We start from the raw sequence: 24,064 nt of genomic DNA on the forward strand, positions 1-24,064 counted from the left end.
AAGCTGTTTACTTAGCTGCTTCTTACAAGTTTTATGAGTGATGCCACAGCTTTTCTGTCTGCATTTGTTGATTTATGGAAAGATGACAAACAGGCATTCTGCTGCCTCGATGGTGGCTGTTGCTTCAGTCCAGATCCAGCAGACCCAAGTGTGAAGGGGCTGAACCCCTGAGGGCCACTTCTTGCCACTGTCAGCCTGGCACAGCCTCTGCTGCAGGCTGACCATAGCTAGTGTGCTGGGTGTGACTTGAATTCTTTTATTTCTGCTTTTTTAATATGAATAAATTGTTGCTTTTACAGAAACACTTGATAGTAAGATGTGGTGATGATGAGGTGATCTTACCAGGACTATGGAAAAGACATATGTGTGCAATGTTAAAACCAATACCCGTTAAGAGAAGTCTAACAGACTATTACAGATCTTAGCTGGAGGAAGTTAGGTATTAAAGTTGTTTTGTTTTATTATTTACAGCTCCTTGAACCGGCCTGCCTGGAACTGTTTTGCTGCCTTTTCCGTTTTGCCCTGGTAAACACTCATCTGCTAGAAAAGCCCAAACTTCCAATTTTGATAAAACTCCTACGCCAAGACACGTCTCAATTTCAGGATGAAATTGATGTTGAAGGTATGAGACTGCAGAAATAGCAATGTGGTCAGATTATTCATCTTGAATGTAGGAAATATCACCTGTATGCTGCTTCACCTGAAGCCGGCAGATGACTGGGAGAGATTCAAGTCCCTGCCACCATATGAACATCTAGATCATTTAGCAACAGAAAATGCTGGGGTATGTCTCTTTTTGTAAAAAATATGATAAACCTTGCTTTTACTTGCACTGGCAACGTTGCTGGAATCCCAAGTCAGTCTTTGGAAAAGATTGTTCAGCTCTACTCTCAATTTCCCTTTGTGTTATCTAGGAAGGCCTATTTTCTTTTTATGCAAGCATCCAGAATCATCCGGAGTTTCAAGATGCATTTACATTGAGTTAAATGAGCCAGCTCAGGTTGTATAAGACTTTAATTTGTCTGATCTATGTTAAGTATCTTTGCAGGACTGAAACCATCTCTGCAAAGCTGCTGTTAGTGATTTCATGCTTGTCATGAACTTTGAACACTCTTCTCTGAACCATGGTACAACTCAGCCAGGACAACTTTAGTTGGTGCTCCTCAAACAGCTGCAAAACCTGGCAGACAGCAGAGTGTATGCTTTTTCCATTTCAAACAATACCTTAGTTTGTTCCAGAACTTTTTAAAAAAAAAAAAAAGTTAGAAAACAACATCTTGCACAGAAACAAGATGCTTACTTATTTTCTGACAGAGTGGAGAAGCCTTTGGGGGATCTTGAAAGCATCTACAGCCAGAAGGCATGTGTGAGGTGCAGCAGGACGACAGTCTTGCAGCAGGAGGAGAGGCTTGTAGCTTCTCCACATGACAGAGTCTGGCAGTCTAAGTCAGTAATTATTATGTTTAAAAAACTGTTGTAGCAAGTAAGAAGGGAAGCATAAAACCTTGGAGATTAAATTAGAGTATCTGTGATTTTGAAGAAATATATTTAAATGAGAGTTTTCACGAGAATTTCTGCTCTTTACCCTGCACTAATAACCAGGAACATGGCTGTTGTTGTGAGTGGGAGGATTGTGGCAGGACTTCAGAGGCTATAACATCCTTCCTGCGACTCCTTCCACCAGTTTCCTTCTGCGGGAAGAGCTACATTTTGGTCTCATATTGTCTGATATTCCCCCGCCCGCGCTTGGCTGATTTATTAGTTTTTCTTTTCCCTCTCTCTGTCTGACAACACCACACGGGCATGGATCAGGGAAAAACATGCCTACTGCTGAGATCCTGCAGTGCGTGAACAGATGCTCTGTCGATCGACGCGGCGCTCAGCTGTCCGGCAAGGTCTGTACCTGAGCTGTACCGATACTGCTCCCTGCAAACCAGTATAACCAGGCAGGGCCTGGGTAGCAGTATTTGTGTTAATTGAATATAGCGAAAGCACATATGTGACCTTGATCGGGTCCCTGTTGCTATGGGGTGTATAAATTTACAGGAGTTTCATTCTTGCCCGTAATACAGCGTGGAACTTATTTCCTCTGTAACACCTTACTGGGGCTGGGAAAGCATTAGATATACATCTGGATATTATGAATGCATGGCCTTTCTAAAAGCCCAAGCATATAAACTTTTATGTTTCATCTTATAAACCATCCATTAGCGTTCTCTCCTCATTAGGGACTTTTTTAAGCCTTTCTTGCTAATACTTGATTTTTATTTTTTTTTTCCCCTGGAGAAAGTACAGAAAATCTGTAACAGTTTCTAGATTTTATTTCCAGATTTTAGATTTAGCACATCCAGGTATGAGGCTATGCATCTGTATTAAGATAACACTTTTTACTGATAAAAATCAAAGTTCACAGATACATTTACAAATAATAGCACAGATACTCATTATCTTCATATCTCTGTCATTCTAGTCACCATTAATTGGCTAAAACATAAAAGGTAGGATGTCATCACTGATGACCACTTCATTTACAGTTCTGAATGACAGGAAAGATGACAGTATTGACAGGGCTGACAGTGAATTCGGGAAGGAGCGTATCTTAGGAGGAAAGATCAGGAGTCTCATTTTGGTCACTTTAAATTAGAATTTGTATGGAGACATTCAGGAATAGGCGTCAAAGAGAGAGCGAAAGGCAAGGCTGAATGAAAGGAGATAAATTGTGACCGGAGAGGTAGATCTGAGAGTCATTTGTATAAAAATGGACATTATACTGTCTATGTGGATAAGGGGCTCAGCCATCGACCTCGTTGTCAGGAGAAGTAGGAGGTCCGTTGTAGGAAGTTCTGCAGAAGAAAATGAAGAGGGCAAAGGAGGAAAGTGATAACCGAAGGGGAAGAGTAAGAGAAGCAGAAATTTCCGGAAAGGCTCACGAGTCCTGGGGTTCAGTCAAAGGATGAGTAGAGGCTGCTGAAACAGGGTTGAAACAGAGAGACAGAATTAGAGAACTGGCCTTCATGTCCCTGAGAAAGGAGGTCTTCTCAGTGGTGTACTGCAGGATTGTCCTGCCTTGAGCCATTCTGGGCTTTGTTTCAGATTAACTAACAGGCAAATGTATTGTGCAGTTTTATAATCTGGGAGTAAAAGCTTCAAACTGTTGCTCTGGGTGGATTAGACAACCTCCAGAGATCTCTTCCAACCTCAGTTATTGCGTGGCTCTTACACATACTAATAATATAAGTATATGGTAAGGCTATCTGAAATACTCAGCAGCTTCTGAGCCATGCTCATACAGATAATTTTTTTGTTTATTTTTTAAGGAAAACTATCTTTCAGTGCAGGAAAAGGTTACATCTGTATTATAGCATACCAAAGAGGGTTCAGGAAAGGTGCTTTAATGTACTGTCAAAAGATAATCTGTGTTGCCCATCACAGCACAAAGGTGAGGGGTGAGGAATTATTATTGTGCTAATTGTACAGGTAGAGAAATGGAATGAAGAAAGTGAGAAGCTCAAGGTCACGTTGACAGTCTGTGACAGAGCTGGAAACAGAATCAAGGCTCTTTACTCCAATCAATACATTAATAGTGTCAATGACCGTCTCGCTTACCTTTTTCCCTTTCCCATTACCTCAGTGAGGAACTTGCTACTTTGTTAAAAAGCTTGTGAGATTAATCAGTACTGCTGAAAACATAACGGCAGTCGCAACGGTACCATTTTTTCAATTATAGTTTAATTCTCTCTAAAATTTAAGATGATGAGTGGTGCTGATGGCATTAAGAAGATGCTCCGTGAGGACGTAAGGTGTAATTGAGTCATATTGCATGCTCTCTCGCCTTTAAACTATCTTGCTTGGCCCTAGGAAAATCAGCAGAGAGCAGGTGATGTATTTCTGATTGTGCCTTTTAGTTTTGCAAAATAACTCCTAAAGTCAATTTGGAATTGTTACAGGACCATCACTTATGGTGGAGATGCTGCCAGTGCCAACAAACAATAGCAGATATCGTAATAAATGATATTAAAGGATCTGTTTTGCACCGCTTCCAATCTAGCAGGAGAGAAAAACAAACGAGTTGACAGATTTGCTGCTGAGCAAAAGTTATTGGTAAGTAGTTGAATTCACAGTGCTCGTTTCTTTTTGCAATGCATTTTACATCAAGTCTCATTTTTGACTTCCCAAGTCAGAAGAGCCTTATTCTTTCACTGGCGCTGAGTGAAAACTCTACAGTTACATGCTAGCAATGTTAGAGTAGGGCTTCTCATGCATTATCACATTATTTTTGCTATCAGTTCAAGGAAATGGACACTTGATTCATCTTCTCGCATATATTGATTCAATCCTCCTTTTAATTTAGCACTGGAGAAGGCTATTAGCCTCCATTCACATTTACAATAAGATAATATAACCTGATAGCTGTTCTCTCAATCCATTATGGAAGAGGGATAAAATAGTTTTGTTTCTGTATGTAAGGATCTATTGACTTATTCTCCTCCGCCGCATTTATAGCAGTTGCTGTCCTCAGTACTGTATGTCTTAATAGCATTTCACCTAGGTGAGTATTGATGAAAGTTCCCTCTGAAGAGCAGAGATAAAGGCATGGGTAATGCCTTTCGCTCTAAAAAGGAACCCAGCTCTTCCCCTTGAACTTCTATTAACTGTATTAAGGACTGTGCAAAACAAACACCGTCTCTATCATCATCATTAATCATTCTTCTACAATTCTCAAACTGCAAACCTGAGTAAGTCTTCTCCCGGCAGCATCCCTCCCTCCATCAGCATCGCCCAAGATCCCTCTAGACTGGCCTGCAGCCACATCACCCACATCTGAGCTCCAGCACAGCTTACTGTCTGCACAGCAGATACTTGATCGGATTGTCCAGACTGACTTGTGGACTTGAGAACTGCTCATTTATTTCATGTATTCCTGGAAGCCTGTCTTGTCTCACCCCGACGCACAGCTGTTGCCTTAGGCAGCTCCGTGGCGTCAGCTCCAGCACGCTTCCTCCGTGCCCATGCTCCGTTCCTGGCCTCATTACTCACAGATTAGTCACACCAAGATCTTTAAAGAAGCAATTCCTAGGCATGTAGTCAAGAACCCTTCTCTTTCATTCAGAAAACAGTGATTTTCCTCTAATTCTTACTTTGAGACAGCCTTTTGAAGAATAGACACTATGTCCTGCTGCTATAACGGCAAGCCCTGATGGGGTAGAGAGGTAGCTTCACTGCTGTTTAAAAGCAGGGGGGAGGAAGAGAGGGGAAATTCTCAGAGGTTTTGCTAAAAGAGTATCAAACCCAAGTGTATTCTGCCATGCTACCTGGAGAAGTGTTGATTGCCTTTCCATTTCAGCCTGTGTGAAAGCTCTATGGGGTGGTCAAGAGTAAGTGTATTCCGCAAGAGAAAAGCCAGTGCGTGGGGGTGGATGCATTTCACTTCTGCAGATTCACCCATTCCTGTGTCTGACAGGGAGCTCGAACATGCTGCTGGGTCTTTGTCGGCCCTTTTATGCTTAATTACCAAAAATGCACAAGAGTCAGTAACAAACATTACATCCATCTATGCCCTCCTATGCCTACCCATAAACCAATAATTAATTTGCAAAGTGAAAGATGAGATATACGCAGTGGAAAATTTTTTAAAAAAATATTACCCCAGACCTGCCTTTACTTGTAATAGAGTGGCAGTGATCCATTTCCTATCTATTTCTGTTTATATTTCTCATACAGAATAAAATATGTCAAAGATTAGTAAGATTTTTTATGTTGCTAGGAATAACAAAGTTTTTATTTTTTGTAATAATACTCTTTTTCTTTAAAAAAAATTAATATAATGTGTTAAAAAGTCATGATTCTAATTGTTCTTGCCATGGAAAAGGTATGACTGAATTAAATTAATACATAGGAGACTTGTTTCATTCTGCAGTAACTACTACTGTTCTTTGAAAGGCTGTTCTTTTTTTGAGTTCCTTATCTGAAAAGGTTTACCATGTCTTCATGCAAGTAGTTGTCATGCTTTAGAACAATCACAAGCAGCAAAAAGTCAGAATTGTCAGTTCAGAAGACAGTGCTTGTTCCACTGGGTAAAACTGAGAAAGCAATGCTGGCAAACGATCTTTAGGAAAAAAAAAAAACCAACCACCCGATGGAAACAGCAGCGGAATGAAGATAAAAAGGGTTGCAGGCTTTATTCTCATTGAAGGTTGGCAACGGGAAATCTGTTGGAATAGAAGAAGAATATCTGATAGGTCATCTGTTGTGTAATGAAGAATAGAAGACAGAAGACAAGCTAGGAGAAGCAAGGTGATTCCAAACCTCAGAGGAATGTAAGATCTTATGAGAGAAACATGAAAGCAATACCTTTATAAACTGACCAAATTTAATTTACTATCAACGAGCCTTGTAAGACTGCAAGCTGACAAAATCCATTTATAATGTTATGGGTAAGGCTGAAGTCATACATTTTTCTCCTGTGGAATCATTTTATTATGTATTCTTTTCTTTTTTGTGCAGGTTTTCTGATTAAAAGTTACCACTAAGATGTCAAATATTTCCTTGTCCTCTGATATCTGGGCTTAGTTACCCAATAACATATTCTGCCTATCTATCTTCTTTAGTCACAGTAAAACGTGTTTTCAAAGGATGAACAAAAGCAGATAAATATGCTGTCATTTAATATGCACGGTTTTCTGCAAAATGTCCATATTGTTCTGCTCTGTATGTTCCTTGAGAGACACTGGAGTTGTCAGTATGTTTTGTTGCAATATTTTAAATGCTTGGCCTCATGATCAATGAGCGTCATAGCAAACGCATTTGTGATTTCAAGTAGAAAGTCAGGAAATGCTCTGCATGAGGTTGTGCTCGCTTTTCTTTTAGTTTGTGACACTTTGAGAGATGCAAAAAGTGGATTTTTTTAAGCTGGGAAGTTGTTTGGATGGGATGTGATAAGAATGGATTGGCATTGCACTATGGGAATGCTTTGGGTACCGACATCCCCAGGCCAGGCTGTGCTTTCCCTTGCTGTGTGGAGAAAGAGAAAATGGTTTCTAAATTGATTTTCAAATTCAACAGTGGACACTAAGCGACTCACATCAGTATGTTTCCGAGGTCATTTTTACAGGCCCAGTAGGAATCTTTGCTCTCCACGAACGGAGCTGTTTGCCATGGGAGGAGACCCTGAGTTTTGTGGTTATGAGGTTTAGTTCAGGGTGAGAAAGAAATGACCAAGTCCCACCAGCTTCTGAGCTTTGTAGACTTTCATCAGCAGGACCCCTCTCCAGTCTTCCACACCATGCAAAGGAGGTGGAGTTGGAGTGCTTCATGCTTCCATGGATCTCAGTAAGGAAAAATGGGTGAGGAAAGCAGAGGAGTGGGGAAAACTTCCCGTTACAGACAACGACAGGCTTTGGAGAACTGTGTGTTGTTTTAACCCTGACTTAAAGGGGCAGATCTGCAGTAGGAGAAGTCCCTCCTCCTCGATCCTGGAAAAAAAATGGCTAGAAAACCTAGGGTTAATTTGATAGAGGGGGTAAGCCGAACGGGAGGTTCACTGCTGGAGGGCTCATCTCCTTTAGCACCATGGGGTGAGCCCACTTCAGAGACTCAACTGCAGCTTGGGAGACACTGCAGCAAAACGCAAATCACTTTCTGTGTGATGGAATATGGAAAAACGTAAGTGCTGTGATGTCATAATGGTGTAGTAAACCAAAAAGTAAGAATGAGTTAAACGAGCACTGTGTTATATTGTAACACCGTATTACAATTACAATTCTGTGCCAGAATCATTTCTGAACCCATTATGAGAAGAAGCTCTGTGTGTGGACACACTAATTTTATTTCATCTTGGTTTAGAAATCTAACAGAAAACCAGCTATATTAGGCTAAACCACTTGATTCTGCTATGCGCTTTTAAATGCCATAAAGTAAGAAGATTATGTTACCCCCTTCCCCCTAAATCAGGATTAAATTTGCATTTGCAGGTTTTTGTGCCAACAAAATCCCCAATTTGCTGAGCTCAAATTCTCTAATCTCAAGCCAGAGGCCAGAAGTAGCGATGCACTTCAGAAACGGCAATGGCCATATCGTGTACGTGGAAGAATTAGGACTTTTTTTCTAAACTATTAGAGCACTATCCCTCCTGCCATTGGGAGAGCAAGTTTCTTATGTCTGTAACTGTTGTGCTTTCTCAGTGTGGTCCATGTTGCCTTGTTTCTCACATACTTGTATTAGAATCGGAAAATTTCACCTGCAGCATAGCATGCATCTATTAAAATCTGTGCCAACGTGCTCATATTATTTTTAAGAGGATGTAAGTTTTCCTTCATAAAATTCCAGTGGGCAATGAATTAAAAATGACAACTCTATATACAGTGAAAACAAGAAAATAAAATATACAAAACATTGCTAATGATCAGTTCTTGAAAAATTTACCAGACACATACTACCCAGGGAGCTAAACTCATTAGCAGAGACTGATACGAAAGCTGAGATACTCCAGGATGAGGTTCAGACACAACATATTCAGATGAAATCTCTTTAGCAAAATTGTTTTGTTTCCTTCACAGAAATATTTGGCAACAGCATATCTGCCTTTAAAAAAAAAAAAAAAAAACCAACAAAAAGTAGCTGGGAGGTTACAGCATCTCATTAATCAGCCGTCCCGATGTTTACGTGCTCAGGAGCTCTTCCCTCCTTGGGGAAGGTAGAGGAGTTCCTAATGATGGGCCGGAGATTTTCCCCGTTTCATCGGTGGGTCCCGGCGTCCCCCGGGTGATCCTGCCCATCGCCTTCTCTCCCGGCGGGACCGACGGGGACGTACAGACCCGGGGCGCGCTGCAAAGTGACACGGGCCATCTCTACAGTGCCAGGCATGCTGTCAGCACTCAATAAATTGTAATAATTAATAGTATCTGGATGACCTCACTCGATGACTGCATGACATTGGATATATTGGATGACAGTATACGCCAATCCATTAACTTAACAGGGCTGCGTACGTACTATGTGTGGCACTTGAATGCTGACACCTTCTAGAAACAGACAATGGTTTCACACCTCATTTGCAAACTAAAGGAGATATGAAATGAATTAAACTTCCTGCAAACACTCAGGAGGCTTACAAAGAGTGCTATCTCTAAGTCTACTGTACTATTTGCATAAAAGAATTCAGTATCAATGTAATTATTAATGATAATTCTAAAGTAGTTGTGCTGCTTCAGGATTTTTCAGATTAAGAATGTAATGAATTAGTAATAAAATCCTAACACAAATTTATTCCTAAATACAATTTCCTTTCTGGTTGTGAATCTCCTTGTATTTATTATAAAAGATGTACTCGTTGAAATAGCTTTTCTCCGGCGGCATGGTTTAAAGATGCGTGTCTTCGACAAAGTCAAATTTCTATTAGCAAACCACTTTAGAAAAAGTCTGCCTTTTCTTTACGCAGAAAGAGGATTTGACTGATGTGTCCTTGCGTGCCGTAACAATAAATGTCTTATAAATATCCGCCTCATCCGCAGCCTTACCCTACGTGCAGCGCAAGCAGCGGCGGCGCGGAGAAGGGAGAAGACTTTGAGATCTTGAGCTGCTCCTCTCCCTAATGACGCTTATTAGCCTGCAGCAGGACCCAGCCTAATAACCATGCCTAAGTGAGAAAGTCAGGCCTGTTTGCTCTTGATTGCGCCTCTTTGCTGACTGCCTTTGCACTCCCGATGTAAATCCTCCACCTTCTGAACTGCCTGCACTTACCCCCCTAATCGTTAACACATACCTTTTTATTTGTTCCCTTTGCATGCCATTAAGTCTGCGTGACACTGCACATCTGCGCCTCAGCATGCCTTTTCTGCAGACCAGTGAGTCATTAGGAGAGATAAGATGAGTCCCAGATGTTGAAGAAACATGGTAGCACTTCGTGGATTACAACTGGGACAAATAAAAGCCAACGTTTTAACGTTTATTTGGCACCACAAGGTAAGCAAGTTCATTTAGTTACGCGGAGGTGGTGACACCTTTTAATTTAATTTTTTTTTTTCCAAAGCCCCTCATCTCTTGAAATTATTTTCTCTTGAAATAATCTTGAAATAATTTTCGACTGGTGAAGGTTGAAGCCTAGCTGCAAAGTAAGAAAACCTTCCATTTTCTCCTCTCATCTTTTCTCCTTTCATTGCTCTCTCTCCATGAGGCAGCACCACTACAAATGCTGGTACAAGTTTAGCACTTGCGGAGTTGTCAATTTTGGTGAAAGATGTGTTTTTCCTAGGAAATTATAGGGCTTTGTCATCAGCTCTAGAGCAGGTTACAATTTTGTGTTGGTAATTTAGATAATTTTTTGCCTGTTTTGATAGTCTGTAAAATTAGAAAAAGCAAAATTTAATTAATCTGGTTGGTACAGTAAAATCTGGATGTTGTTTTCGTTCAAAACGGAGGTCTGCTTCCTTATTTAATGTCCAGATGGGAACATACCTTCCTGGTTTGATGGTGACATCTGGCTCCGAGCCCTGGTTTCCCATCTTTCCAGTGGATGTGGTCACGCCGTACCCACCAGTCCTCAGCAGGAACCGACCACCAGGCCCAGTCCTTCCAGGGAAGCTGATGGAGCTGAAATTTTCTGTACTCTAAAGGCAAATCCCTGTGCATTCTATATCCAGTTTTGGTACCCTATCCTGTGCTAACTCCCAGTGACAAAGCAAAAGCTAAATCCCGTGCCCCCATTGCAGTGATCTACCAGGTGACAATAACCCATCCTGGAAGTGCCTCGAACTCTGCCACGGGTGGATATGTTATCATCTTCCTGCTGCGGCAAGGCTCGCACTTAAATGGGTGAAACATTGCTAAAATATTGATTACTTGGCACGATAAAAATCCTGGAGGAAAAAGTACTTTTGTCCTGGAACACTGCCAGGGAAATTTTGCACTGATGCGATTGTTTAATGATATTACCATGAAAAAGAATTGATGTTTGCTGAAAATGAAGATATGCTCTTATTCCATTCTCAACTTTGGCCTCCAGAGAACTAATTTACCAAGACATACTTTTTCTTGTATTTAAGACCACTGGAGCACACACTTTACATTAGACATCCTGATCTGTGTTAATGATGGCTCTGGTAAAATTTTCATATATGAATGTATTTTTCCTAGTGATCCAGTTTTCTGTTCAGATTATGTTAGCATATTTAATGTGAATAATAGTGGATTCCTGTTTGTTTCAAGCTACCGCAGGAGCTCCGGAAAAGTGGTCTTGCTTTTTCTCTTAAGTCATCTCCACAAGTGAGAGCTACTGGATGTGGTACGTCCTAAGCACAGGCACAAGAGATTGCTCTAACATAGTGCTGTATTTTAGTCTTATAACTGAAAGGTTAATTGTCTTTAAAATTGTTTGCACATGGGCAGAGCTGCAAGTCCACATGCTTATTTTACTTTCCTTTCAAGCTGAAGTGTGTGGAGAATCAAAACGTCCAAATTGTTTATTTCAGGTTCGAGGCTGTAAATGGCTTGTTACTACCACCAGTAGTCTTTCTGAAGGAAACAGTCTTAGAGCAGCTTTAATTTACACCACAGAGAGTGGAACAGCAAGATTAGTGGCTAACTTTATTCCAGCAATACATAACCGTTTGGAACTCTTTTGAAATGTTATTTCTAAAACCAACAACGACGAAAGCCTGTTTTGTCCCCAGGTGTGGGATCCCCACTGGCGGCAGTCCGGGAACATCTGGGCATGGGTCTGCACCCATCATGAACCTCAATGTAAAATCCCGAGGGAGAGATCCTAGTTAAACCCAGCAGTCACTCATAGACTCGGAAAGGCTTGAGTGTTCAGACATAAAGCTTGTGAATGTTTTAGATCTGGAAAAAGAAGTTATATTATTTGTTGTAAGAACAAGTCAGTTTTATAAGTTCCCTGAATTTTGCTTCATTAAAATGTAGAAAATACTACGGTAGTCTTGAAATTGCTTTACAAAGTACTAAAACAGAAAAAATTTGGGGCAAATTACTGTGGTGCTTGGTTAACAATTAGTTAAAAGCTGTGTCAAGAAGTACCACTGCAGATACCCAGGATCTGAATTTCGAGGAAGGGCAGCACAACCATGTCAGCATGAAGACAACGATGAACGGCTGTCACAGCTCCGACCTGTCTGCCCAAGGGAGCGAACGGGAAGAGAAGTAATACTTGATATTTCCTCCTGGGATCTCTTGCAAGAGCCCTGGCACTCCCCCACACTGCTCTGCAACCTTGGCAGACGTCACAGAGGAGAGTGTTAATGCCCCAAAACAGGAGAGAAATCTACTTTCCAGTGTTATCCCAAGGAGGAGGTAGGGAATGTCTTGCCACTCAAACTCAGGATCTGGAACAGCTGCTCCTAACTTGGGGTTGTTTGCTAAGTCATTATTTAAGTTGAGCTGTGTGGGAAACTGTGAAGGAGGAAGTTTTTCTTTGTAAATTTGTATTTTAGTATGTATTTTCTCAACTAGCGACTCTTTAAAGTTCTCACTGTGAAAAGTGCTGCAAGTTTAGTGTTTGAAAACACTTGCTTTTTTAATCCTGAAGTTTTTGCATCATGGAAAACAGCTTTCAGATTACCCTGGCTGCTTGCCTTATTGAGGCTTTTTGGCTCAGCACTGCACTCACGAGTTTTCATGGCAATCTCCAGCCACTGAATCCAGCACTGCCAGCGATGTTTCAGCAGGGTCGCAGGTAGAGCTGATTTAGGAACTGATGCTGTAATGTGCTGAGCACTCCTGCATGTTCTTGAACATGCTTTTCTCTGTTTTCTTTCATGTGTTCGGTACCTCCTTGGGTCAGACACCGTGTGGCTCATCCACACTTGGTCTGTTTTGGAATTGAATCATGACCCTACAAATATTAAATCACCGTGTTCTGTAAGAGCGATGTGAAATGCTGGACCTTGTCTCCATCTTGATTGTTTGCAGATGTTGGGGCTGTTCTGAAGAAACAGTCAGTGTCCTGACTCATCCTAAAAAATGTTCAACATCTGTGCAAGCACTTTTCAATGTGATATATATCAGGTAATTAGCACCACATGCCTCTCCCCTCCCATTCATATTTATTGATTTATTTATTTTCGCTTGCTAAGATAACATAAGAGTTAAACTGTTTAGTACGTGAAATTTTCTGGTTTTCAGCCTGTATAATGCCTTCTTACTTCTGCCTGTTGCGAGACTTCTCTGTTTATCAGTGTGTTGTTTCACCTTTTGTTCCAAGCAGTTGTTCCACTCGCAAAATAGCTCCATTATCCGTGCATTTGCCTGTTTGCTGTAATGAAGACAACTGGATTCATAATAGTCTATTAAATGGTCTATTAAATAAGGTAGTTGCTGGAGGGACCCTGGTAATACTGTATGGAGTGGCAGGGTAATAATTCTGCGATTCAGATGTTGCAGGGATTTCCTTTCTATTACAGCTGTTTGAAACGTTTTCTTGAGAGTTTTCATAAATCTTTCTACTTCTCAGCTGGCCTGCAGCCAGGATGGATCCACTTGTTTTACTAGGACCTGAGATATTCAGCAGATGGGGCAAGTTCTTTAGTGTTGGAACTGTTACTCCATCATTGGGTTTAATGACTACTGCCCTACAAGATACAGAAAATACATTGGCTGGACTGGCCACCTGGCCGAAGCTAAAATCGTGGGTTTGATTACAGGAGTTATAAATCTGGATTAACTTCAGTGAACAAAGGTGCGTATGCGCTTTTCTGGATGTGATAGCTGGACTGGTCTAATGGTCTACTGACCATGATCTGTGAATGTCTACGAGCAGCTATTTTTTGTATTGTAGTTTCAACCAAAATTGGATCTTCATATATTGGGTGCCTTAAACGCCTACTGAGAGACCATCTCAGTGCTTCTAAGGTTTCATCTGCAAACACAGAAGTGATGCACTGTTTTATATGGTTTTAATTGATGCACAGACTGCATAAGCGACTTGCCTACAACACCAAAGAAACTTATGTTGAAGTAGAGCCTGGAAAGTATACTCAAGACTTAATTTCACTTCAAGAACTTGATCCCAAAGGTATGTGAATGGTCCTGCTGAGGTTACGATTTAAGCATCTTTCTGAACTGGGGATGAATTCACTACCTCATCATTTGCGGTGGTGCTAATTGTTAAGACATCATTGCACTTACGTGATTTAAAACGGGTACTCTACTAAATTTTTTTTTAAAGCCTTTTCTTTTCCCACAGAGAGAATAGTTTTCCTTTTATCTCTGTTCTTCAGTTTTTCTCCTCCACCACATGAATATTGCCTTTACATTCTGATTTATGCATTATTACCTCAAAACTTCATCATGATATAGCGCCATAGGAAGTCTGTGCCACGAAACATTTTTTTGGGACAAGTGCTCATGTTTCATTAGAAGATGGAGTCTGATGTGATCGATAGTGAACAGTATTAAATTCCAACACTCTTTCTCTTTCTTGTTCCATCGAAGTACAAGTAATCATCGTGCCTTAAAAACACCTCAAATGAAATGACAGCAACCATGAAGGCAACGTTGATTACCGTGTTTCTGTTGGTAAGAGGTTTTATTGGTGTGACTGTGGTTTATATCACTAACACTTAGCCGCTTGTTTTGTTCTTTGCCCTTTGAACCGAGCAGGAGAGAGCATTTCTGCTTTGCTCATATTTTGGTTCATTTACAGCTCGATTGGATACAGTCTTTCTATCTTTCTGGACTCAGAGCTGCTCAGAAGGCCACTGCACTCTCAGGGTAAGAACTTGTTTCCATCCCAATTTTGGCTTGTTGTGAGTGACTCTGTCCTCTAGTTGTGTGGGGAAGAAGAATGACAGGGATGTTTGTGGTATGCTTTTCCCATGGTTGGATGGTTTGATAGCATTGTTCCCTTTTGCCATCAGGTTTTATTCTGTACTCTTATATTCAAGAGATAAGTTGATTCCAGAGCAGATACGACATTTCTTTTCTAGATAAACTGCCTGTCAATGTTTGTACTCATGGGCCTCGTTTCTGTGGTATTCCTTACCAAGGGACTCTGGTGGTGTTGGGCTACTGGAAGAGCTGAGGTCCTGTGGATGACCATCTTCCACCCTCTACATTTTCTTATAGTCCTGATTCCTGCGTTCATCATAATTTTGCTTGTTATCTGAAAATCGGTGTACCTTTTAAAACTACTATGTTGCTTTCTTCCCCTCTCACTTGCCCTAAGAAATTATTGGATATTTCTCTGAAAGCTCTGTACATTAAGATTTTGGTTTTGTAGTGCTGTTTCAACACTTAATTTGCTCTAGTACTTTTGCTGTGGCACCTCAGTACATTCCATTTATTCTGCAGCATCCTTTTTTTCAGTACATTCAAAACTTCCTGGTGAACTTAAAATTCAAACTGCTGCTGACTCTAGGGACCAGGAACCTTCACAAGTATTGCAATTCTGTCCTGTCCTGGGAGTCCATTAAATTGCTAATAGAGATGTATCTTGAGAGCACAAAAGCTCAGAAATGAAAATCTTGGAGTGGTGTCTTCAGAATTTGAGGTCATTGGTTTTTCTTGCTAACTGCATATCAACCCAGCACAATCCACTCCTCTTTAGTGACGTGGTTCACACTGAGCACTGGTTGAAGCTGTGACATCATCCTTCTGCTAGGAACTTCACAATTATGTATTTTGGGTATTGTACTTGCAAAAATCCGGTGTAGCTGGAGAATGAGGTCACGTGTTAGGAGCCAGGAAATTATTTTATTCTGTGGTTATCATATGGTGGGACTTCATTCTGAAAAAATGTTGGCTTTACTTAAATTGGTTACCTGCAATTTGTTCGCAGTATTGTTTCAGCTGGAAATCACATTTCCCTGTGTTATCAACCACGTATAATCATCCTATGGATTTGAACTGCAGTCGCTCTAGTTACTTCCTGAAGCTCACTGGATATCTGCAAATGAATTATTTGGCATGATTAGGTGCAGCTGGTGCAGCTATCAGAAAGGGTGGCCTTTGAAAGACTGTTCAAGATGGTTTTGATAAATTCAAAGTTTGAGAGTTTTTATTTTCTTTCCATTAAAAAACTGTGAACTAGAAGACCGTTCATGTGTTGTAGGAGGAATTTCTTTGCCGTGTTGAGAGATGGCAGATGGAAAAACAGGAATCTTATGTTTCAGCGGTACCCTGCTTGTTGTACACATTAACGTCCTGCTTCCCATCTTCAACAAATCTCTAAATTTAGAGATGAGGCAGCAGTTAAGATTACAACCCTTAGCGAGATCTGCGTTGGTGGTTGCTTTCCGTTCTTCTGGATGTGTGCGACTACATTTCCCAGGCTCATCTGTGCATTTTCACCAATCATTTTTCCTGCCAGTTTGGAGATATAGGTGAAGTGTTTGTGATTTCCAGTTTTGCTCCTTTGTGGCACATTGTATTTCTGGTCACTGTTGGGGTTTTGAGCCAGTGCTCTGCTGTAGGTGTCAGGGTGCTGCTGTCTCCTTCAGGATGGTGTTTGGGGATGCGGAGTGTGTGTTCGCAGACCTTTTCTGGTGAGATGTCTGTTGTATGACCCTCTCTGACTGCAGCAGGAGCTGTCTTTAGTTGCCATCAGGTTTTCTCCACCGGCCGCTCTCAAGGACAAAGGCAGTGGACAAGCTGAACGTAACAGATGTTCTCGTTGCTTTTGCTGACATTCAAAATCCGCCTTTTCTGATGTAATGGATAATTTTTGTGTCAGCTGAAGAGATGAGATCCTTATTTCCCTGAACATCTCAAATGGATATGAAAGCAATATTTTGCTTTGTCTGATTTATGGGTATGTGTTGCCATTGCCAGTAGATTATTTGGACTGATAATGGATTTTTACTTGACGTTGTGGAGACTTGTTACAGATGTATGTTTCTTTCTCTTATCTTCTTCCAGAAGATTTGTATGTTCTGGCAGACACGACAAGCTTTCGTTCTGGGTTGGGCAGAGAACAGAACGGGGTTATGCTACTGTTTGCATGAGCCACCAGAACTGCATCAGCTTTCCTTGGGCTTGCCACTTCTTTAGGATTTGTTTCTCTCCTCCTGTCCCTGGGAGGGCACTTTTATTGCCACTGCTGATCGTGACACTGGATCACTCGCTCCCTTACCAGTTTGCCTTGCTGGCATTTAGTAAAGCTCCATGTACGTCTGAAAGTTTTGTCAGCTCATTTTTAGGTCATGTTGGGCATCAAACACTGGCTAAGAGACGCCCTGCAGTTTGTTTTTATTTATTTCTTTGTGCCAGCTTTTCATGCCAATGGGTTTTTGGCTGCCCCCAAAGTCGGCGCGGGGGTATTTGCCAAGGGAGCGGACCCTGGCCAGGGCACAGCTCTCCCCCATCCCCACCCCACAGTTGGGTTCCTGCACCTCTTTCCACTTCTATGAGTTTCAAAAGCAGGGAAATAATGGTAAATTTATGCCTCAGAGTTGCTTTTTATGTAATGCCGTGTGATAAATTCAAAGTTTGAGAGTTATTTTCTTTCCATTAAAAAACGGTGAACTAGAAGACAGTTCATACATTGTAGGAGAAATTTCTTTATGGTGTTGAGAGATGGCAGATGGAATAACAGGAATCTTATGTTTCAATGGTACCCTCTTGTTGTACACGTTAATGTCCTGCTTCCCACCTTCAACAAATCTCTAAATTTAGAGACGAGGCAGCAGTTACAATTACAAACCAGGAGCGGGTGATTTGCTTTACGCATGTGCCAGCAGGAACTGACCTTTCGTGGTAAACCTGCACGCGTGGGGTGGTCCTGCGCAAAGCCACGGGCTGCTGCCCGGGCGCCCGAACCCGGTCTTGTGTTCACGGGGGAGTAGAGGGGCTCGGGAGACGTGGGAGAAAACCCCAGTGATCGGCTTTGCCATGTGCTTTGAGGTCTGCTCTGGGTGCAGGAGATCATCATCGGTTGGGCAAAGACTCGCGCAGGACCTCATCCCGGGGACGCCCTGACAGCCAGACGCGACCGGAGGGTGTTGTTAGATGGGGTCGGGGGGGGCAAATAGGGAAATTGAGGAATATCTCTATTCTTGCTGCGGGAGGAGATCTCCCTGCTCGCAGGGGTACGGCAGCAGCGGTGGGTGGTGGTCCTCGCAACCCCACTTGTGCGGCGCGGTGGGAGCGTGCAGCTTTCCCAGCTTTCCACCCGATGGCAGCACAGCTATGGATGTCGCGCCGCGCCGCACAGCCCTGCTTCTTCTGCCCTGGCCTTGCCTCGCACCGCACGCTCGCCAGCTAATGAGCAGAGGTTTTTCCACAATCCAAAAATAATTCTGCTTCCCCCCCCCGTCCTGTTGTCCAACGCTTTTGTTGAAATCCCTTGTTAAGTCGTATATTTAGTAAATAATTCTCATAGTTAAGGCTTATGGGGAAATGCTGCAGCGTGTATAAAACAGACCTAAGGAATTCTCAGCATGTGCTCAAAATATCCATTTTCTGACTGGATGGAACTGGGTTTTAGAGTTTATACTTGTGCTATTGCAACTAAATTAAGTCCTGAAAGAGGATAATACAATGTACCATCATTTTAAAGTAATTTAATCATGAAAACTAAAAATTTGGAAGCAAACAGATATTTTACTTAATAGAAACCATCTGCACTGTACAGTAGGCAAATTGTATAAAAATGAATAAAACTGTCTCTGGAGGAAAATGACTCAGGCACCAGCTTATATAATGAAGATGTATATGTGCCTTTTAGCATTTGCATTGTCTATTAGACTAGGTAAATCGCAGCACTAGTGTAAGTGAAACAGTTACAAATTTTATTACCATCATATGACTGATGACAAAGGCAGTAATAGAAGTAATGCCTATTAGAGAGGGCTTGTTCCAGACCCTAAATAGCTTTGTGCTTTGGACTGGTCTGCGCAGCTAAAGCTTTACTGGGGGGGTCACTGGGACATTTTGGGCAGGTTGCTGCTTTTCCTGGGGAAGCCTTTTCCCTTGCTTGGGCTTTTCCCTGCTTGATTCAGGCCTGATGCGGGGGGAGACTCGTTTAGGATGGTCCGGAGAGGATTTCCTACTGGACTTTTATTTGGCAGAGCCGGGTGGGTGATCTTTAAACTGGTCCTTTACTCCTGCCGCCGTGCAGCAGAACGCATTTGTTTGACACAGAGATGCTTTTCTTTCTCACTGCTGGCACGTCTCTTTTCCCCGGTTGTTGAAGGACAGATTTCAGTACTTTTCAAAATATTTATTCGTTCGCATTCAGCAGCTTTCCTAAATGATCGCAAATAATATGAATTATTCAATTTGAGGGCTGTAATAGCCCACGTCTAGTCTGCTTTTAAAATGAAGTTTGTAAGACCCACTTTCACTTGCTGAGATTTAACACTCGAAATAAACGTGCCCTGTGTTAAAAGCTTTGTACTATTTCTCCCAAATCCACAACTATCTGTTTAGAAAAGCAGGAATTTTCTGACACAACATTTTTTACAACAAAGGAAAATCCCACCCTCCTGGTGACATTTGTGCTTATACTTTCTCAGCTGGCATTTTAAAGGATGGGTGTATGAGGGAAATCTGTGTAACGCAAAAGCAGATTTATTTTTGGTTTAGGAAGAGTAAGGAGGCGAAAGCAGAATCCATTTCCACTTGCATATTAAGCATATTTGGCAACGAGATCATTTCACATTAACAAATATGTAAAGTAAAAATATGTCCCAAAAGATTAAGACTTCTGTGAATTTAAAACAAATTAGATGCAATTTTCTACCCTGATATTCTCACTTTCTGTTTTCCTTCATGTTATTGTAATATGCAGGTCCGCATGCCCAACCTGCTCTGGTAAGGAGGCCGAGTGGTGGGGAGCCGTGGAGCTGCTATTTCACACTCCCCCCACCAGCATTTTGGGTAAAATGTTGCATTTTTTTTCTGATCATGGCTTTGGGTGTTTTTGGTGAGAGTATCAACACCCCCCCTCCGCCCCCCCGTGGTGTTTGAATTCAGAAATTCTTTAAAAAAGAAGCAAATACTTGGGATCCGGAGACTGCTCTTTAGCAGAGCATAACGGTTTCAAGGCAGGCAGGTCAAATTTGGGGCCTGAATTGTTTAATAATGGATATGTAAGGAAAAGATGTTCTCTGGGGCTTGATGCCACCCTCGTCAAGGCAATGTGAGTTATTCCACTGACTTTAATGCATTTGGATTAAAAACTCTCTGACAAAAGAAATCCCAGATATTTAGCCCAAACCTACTGCACTGAGAAGGAATTAGGCCATCAAGTTCAGAGAAGGATCAGTCCCATGCCTTTAAATAGCTTGTTAACAGTATTTCATTAATTAACTTCAGTTACTTTAACAAAAAGGACAATCTCTTTGCTTGCCCATGACCATTCAAATCTGAAGAAAAAAAAATCCTTACCTGTTGTTTTTCTGTGAAAATATAGCCCACTTTAGGAAATCTCAGTTATTTCCATTTTTTTACTGAAAGATGTATGGAATTTAAAACCTTACTCATTTTTTAATATTAGAAATATAATCTTTTGCATATAACTAAACCACAGGCACAAATAGCAGTTCATCTTTTAATTTTTTTAATTTAGCGATTAAAATCAAGTAAAACATGCAACTCTGAGATACAAATAGCTCCAGAGTCCAAAAGCACAAAGGAAATGGCTTCAGAATGAAGACATTTATTTTCTTCTTGCTGCCCTGTAACACGGTTTATTTAGTTTCTTGTGATTTGTGCCAGGACGAAGTGTGTTTTATAAACAAAAAAGGGAAAAGGTTAAACTGGTAATAAAGTGCAATGATAATAAAAAATAATGATGATAAAACAAACAATGATAAAAAAAAAAAAGAGTGAAGGGTATTGCAAGCACAGAGTGGGTGCGTCAGTGGGACCCCAAAATTAGGAAATTAAAGATAACTATGTTTGGTGGGGGAAGAGGGGGCTTCAGAACGGTTTCTGTGTTTCCTAGGCTGACAGGCCGCCTTGGCAGCTGCTGGGATTTGTGCTCACAAATCACTTGGGCATTTCGGAAGGTTTGTCCCGTGCTCTGGCTGTTGTTGTTCGACGCTCGGTCAGATTTTTGCCCGCGACCAAATCCCACTGTCCCCAAGATGCCCTGTGTAGGAATACTGAGAAAACGGAGGAGTGGTCTTTTTTGCAAGCTCAATATCTTCGTGTTGGGGCGGACAGGGTTTGAATCCCTCACCTGTGGCTTTTTGGGGACGGTGCGCGATGGCCCCGGCCGGGGATTCCATTGCGGCACGGGGTCTGGCCACCCGGGGAGTGGGGTTGAGGGGGCAACCCCGACCCCACTCCCACCCCAGGCCCACGGAGCGGGGACACCGAGTCCCTTATCCACACGATGGCACTCTTAAGCTTTCAAACAATTTCATCAAACTCTCAGCATTTAATGTGAAACCTATTTTTTCCCCTGCCAAAAGCCAAGGAGGAGTTGGGGGGGGGGGGATCACACACAACACACAACAACTTGGAGTCCCCCTTGAAATCTGAATGTCCCAGGTTGTCCCCAGCCCACCCCACGCCGTGACCTTGTGGGCTGCACCCCAAGTGCCACCACCACTGTGGGCTGGATCCGGCAATGGCCAGCGCTCCCCCTTTTGTGGGAAGGGAGAACGCTCGGTCCCTTGAGTGGCTGAAGGGCAGTGAAGAGCAGCTGGAAATACTGGTTTGGATGCACCAAAAAAAACTGTTAAAAAAGCCCTTCTCTGTGGCAAGAAGGCCGCAAACATTGCAGCCCAAGAGCAAGCTCGTGTTTGGACATTTATGGGGGAAAAAGGTCATATTTTTTTGTTTTGTAGCTTATTCCGCGCAGCCTAAGCTGTACAAAAGTCAGCAGTGGGGGCTGTTTTCTTGAACGGTTTTAGCTATTAAGTTTGTTTTACAAACAAGAATTCTTTTCTATCAATCTGGCAACTTCTAGGAGCGCTAAATTTACTCCATATTAAAGCGTGCGCGGGAGGGGAAGAAGGTGGGGGGGGGTGGGGGGCAGATCCCGTCCTTTTCAGTGCAGTTATTCTGGTGACTGTATCGCCCTGGCTGGGAGGTATGTGTGCGCCTGTCGGAAAAGTCAGCAAATCACTGCACACCAGTGCAGCCGTGGAAGCAATTTCTGCTCCTTTCTCCCCGCCTGCCAGGTGGGTTTGGGTATTGTGGTCAGGGGTCTGGAAGGATTTTCCGGGTCTGCAGCCTCGTGGTACATGGTGGTTGCACAGGCAGCAGCTTGCCCTGGATTTGTGTACAGGTCGCTGACCTGATATGTTTTCCTGGCAGGGGAAAAAACCAAGACCTTGCTCCTTTGTTCCTTTCTTCACCTGAAGGTATCATCTACCTATTGGATACGGAGCTTCAAACTTCTCCATCAGGTCTTGACCACCAGCGCTTAATGCCACCGCTCCTGCTAGGGCAGCGTATGCCAGCCCGTTTTTCAAGGGAAGAGGGTTTGACATCACCATTTCACTGATGCAAAAAAAGGGCCGTATCATCGCCAGGCAGGGCAGCAGCTGAACCAGGGATGAAACTCCAAGGGCCTTCGGCATAGCCCTGGAGTCAGCCGTCCTCCCATCAGCCAGCCCATTCTGCCGGAGTCGGATTTAATCTTGCAAAACTGTGCGCAAACCCTTATTAAAAACTAAGTAGCAACGGGTCACCGCATCGCGAAATCAAGGGCAGCCACGGCACATGTTGCAAAAAGGACAAATTTCTGATGCCCTGCACACCAAATGAGCCCTTTGTGGGCATGCTTCCCAGGTGCCAGCATAACACATATCCTAAAGGTACCAGCATGATGCACATCCTAAAGGTACCAGCTTGATGCACATCCTAAAGGTACCAGTGTGATGCACATCCTAAAGGTACCAGCACGTTAGGAGAGGGGCTGGTACTGGGTCGGGATCTCTGCAGGCAGAAGACCTCCTCCCCTGTTGCTGGGGAGTCTGGTGTATTGGGGAATATTGGGGTAGCGGGGGGATCCGAGCTAGGGATGGGAAGCAAGGTGGTTTGGGGCAGGGCAGGAGCTGGGAGCAATGGTTCCCAGCCCCTACCTGCCCTTGGCTTCTCGTTGACTATTTCTGTGGCTTTCTGGGTGTTCGTGGGCTGTGGGATCCTGTTCTTACTATTGCCCGGCACCCATGGGGGCACTTTGGAGAGTGGTTGGGGAGAGAGAGGTTTTAGAGCTGCGCTAGATTACATCTTTTGAAAATTGCCAAGCTGGGGTTAGAGGGCATTCTCAAGGGAGTGTCCAAAATCAACACGATTATCTTGATTATTAATATTTGCATTGGCAGAACTACTGTAGATTTGTGTGGAGAAACACAGTCCCTCCACTGCTTATTGCCGCACGTCTGCGGAGCCTGTTGAGCAGCAGCTGATTCATCTACATGGTGGAGGATCTTATTTTTTTGCTTTTTCATAAATGTCAAGATGGTTTAGCGTGCAATCTGTATTAGCGGTTGGCTGACAGTGCCTCTTTAGGGTCAAATCCTGACAATCGCCCCAGAATGAGATACAGTGAGCCCTGTGCAGATAGCCTGCACAAACTGGATCTTCAAAGGACAAGGAGGACCTGTATTTTAGACGGGTGTGGGAGATTTGTGCATATTTGGCCTGCACTCCTAGGTATCGTAGGCAGCTTAATTCTCTGTCTTTTCCATCTAAAACCAGTCAATTTTTGCTGAAACTTAGTCCTGGGTCATTTTTTTTAGAAGCCCCCCCCACCTTACAAAACATTCCCTGGCATGCCAGAGGTTAAAAATAATTTACTCGTTGAATTCTTTAGCACTTAATTAGACAAGAGCTTATTTGTACAAACCAGGAAACAATCATTTGGGCAGAGTTCACTCACATGGTATGTTCTGCCTCGTTTTTACTCAAGAAATTCTTTTGTTATGATTTTGGAGCATGAGAAGGTCATGCGTCATCCCTGGCTCTTTTTTTTTTTTTTTTTTAAAGTGTTATAGTGCATTTAATAGAAATATGATGGAGAGACCTATGCTGAGGTATTTCTACAGATAGATTTTTCTACTGATGTGCAAATACTGGGTTAAGTCCATTACTCATAAAGCTCCACTTTTTTTCATCACCGAATACAACCTTACTATATTTTCTTGTTAATTGAAGT

The 24,064-nt window shown here is 42.4% G+C and overlaps 2 long non-coding RNA genes across 2 annotated transcripts; both read left to right on the forward strand.

Annotated features, from left to right (window-relative positions):
* Positions 1-1,388: 1,388 nt before the first annotated feature.
* On the forward strand, positions 1,389-10,044 carry LOC142030719 (uncharacterized). The gene is made up of 3 exons (XR_012650245.1): positions 1,389-1,895; positions 3,948-4,101; positions 9,793-10,044. It is a non-coding gene; the product is annotated as an uncharacterized LOC142030719 (long non-coding RNA).
* A 3,431-nt stretch (positions 10,045-13,475) lies between these two features.
* On the forward strand, positions 13,476-14,526 carry LOC142030721 (uncharacterized). The gene is made up of 3 exons (XR_012650247.1): positions 13,476-13,687; positions 13,787-14,023; positions 14,443-14,526. It is a non-coding gene; the product is annotated as an uncharacterized LOC142030721 (long non-coding RNA).
* The last annotated feature ends 9,538 nt before the right edge of the window (positions 14,527-24,064 follow it).

This window comes from Buteo buteo, chromosome 4 (genome assembly GCF_964188355.1).
Source record: "Buteo buteo chromosome 4, bButBut1.hap1.1, whole genome shotgun sequence".
In the NCBI taxonomy this organism is placed as follows: Eukaryota; Metazoa; Chordata; class Aves; order Accipitriformes; family Accipitridae; genus Buteo; species Buteo buteo.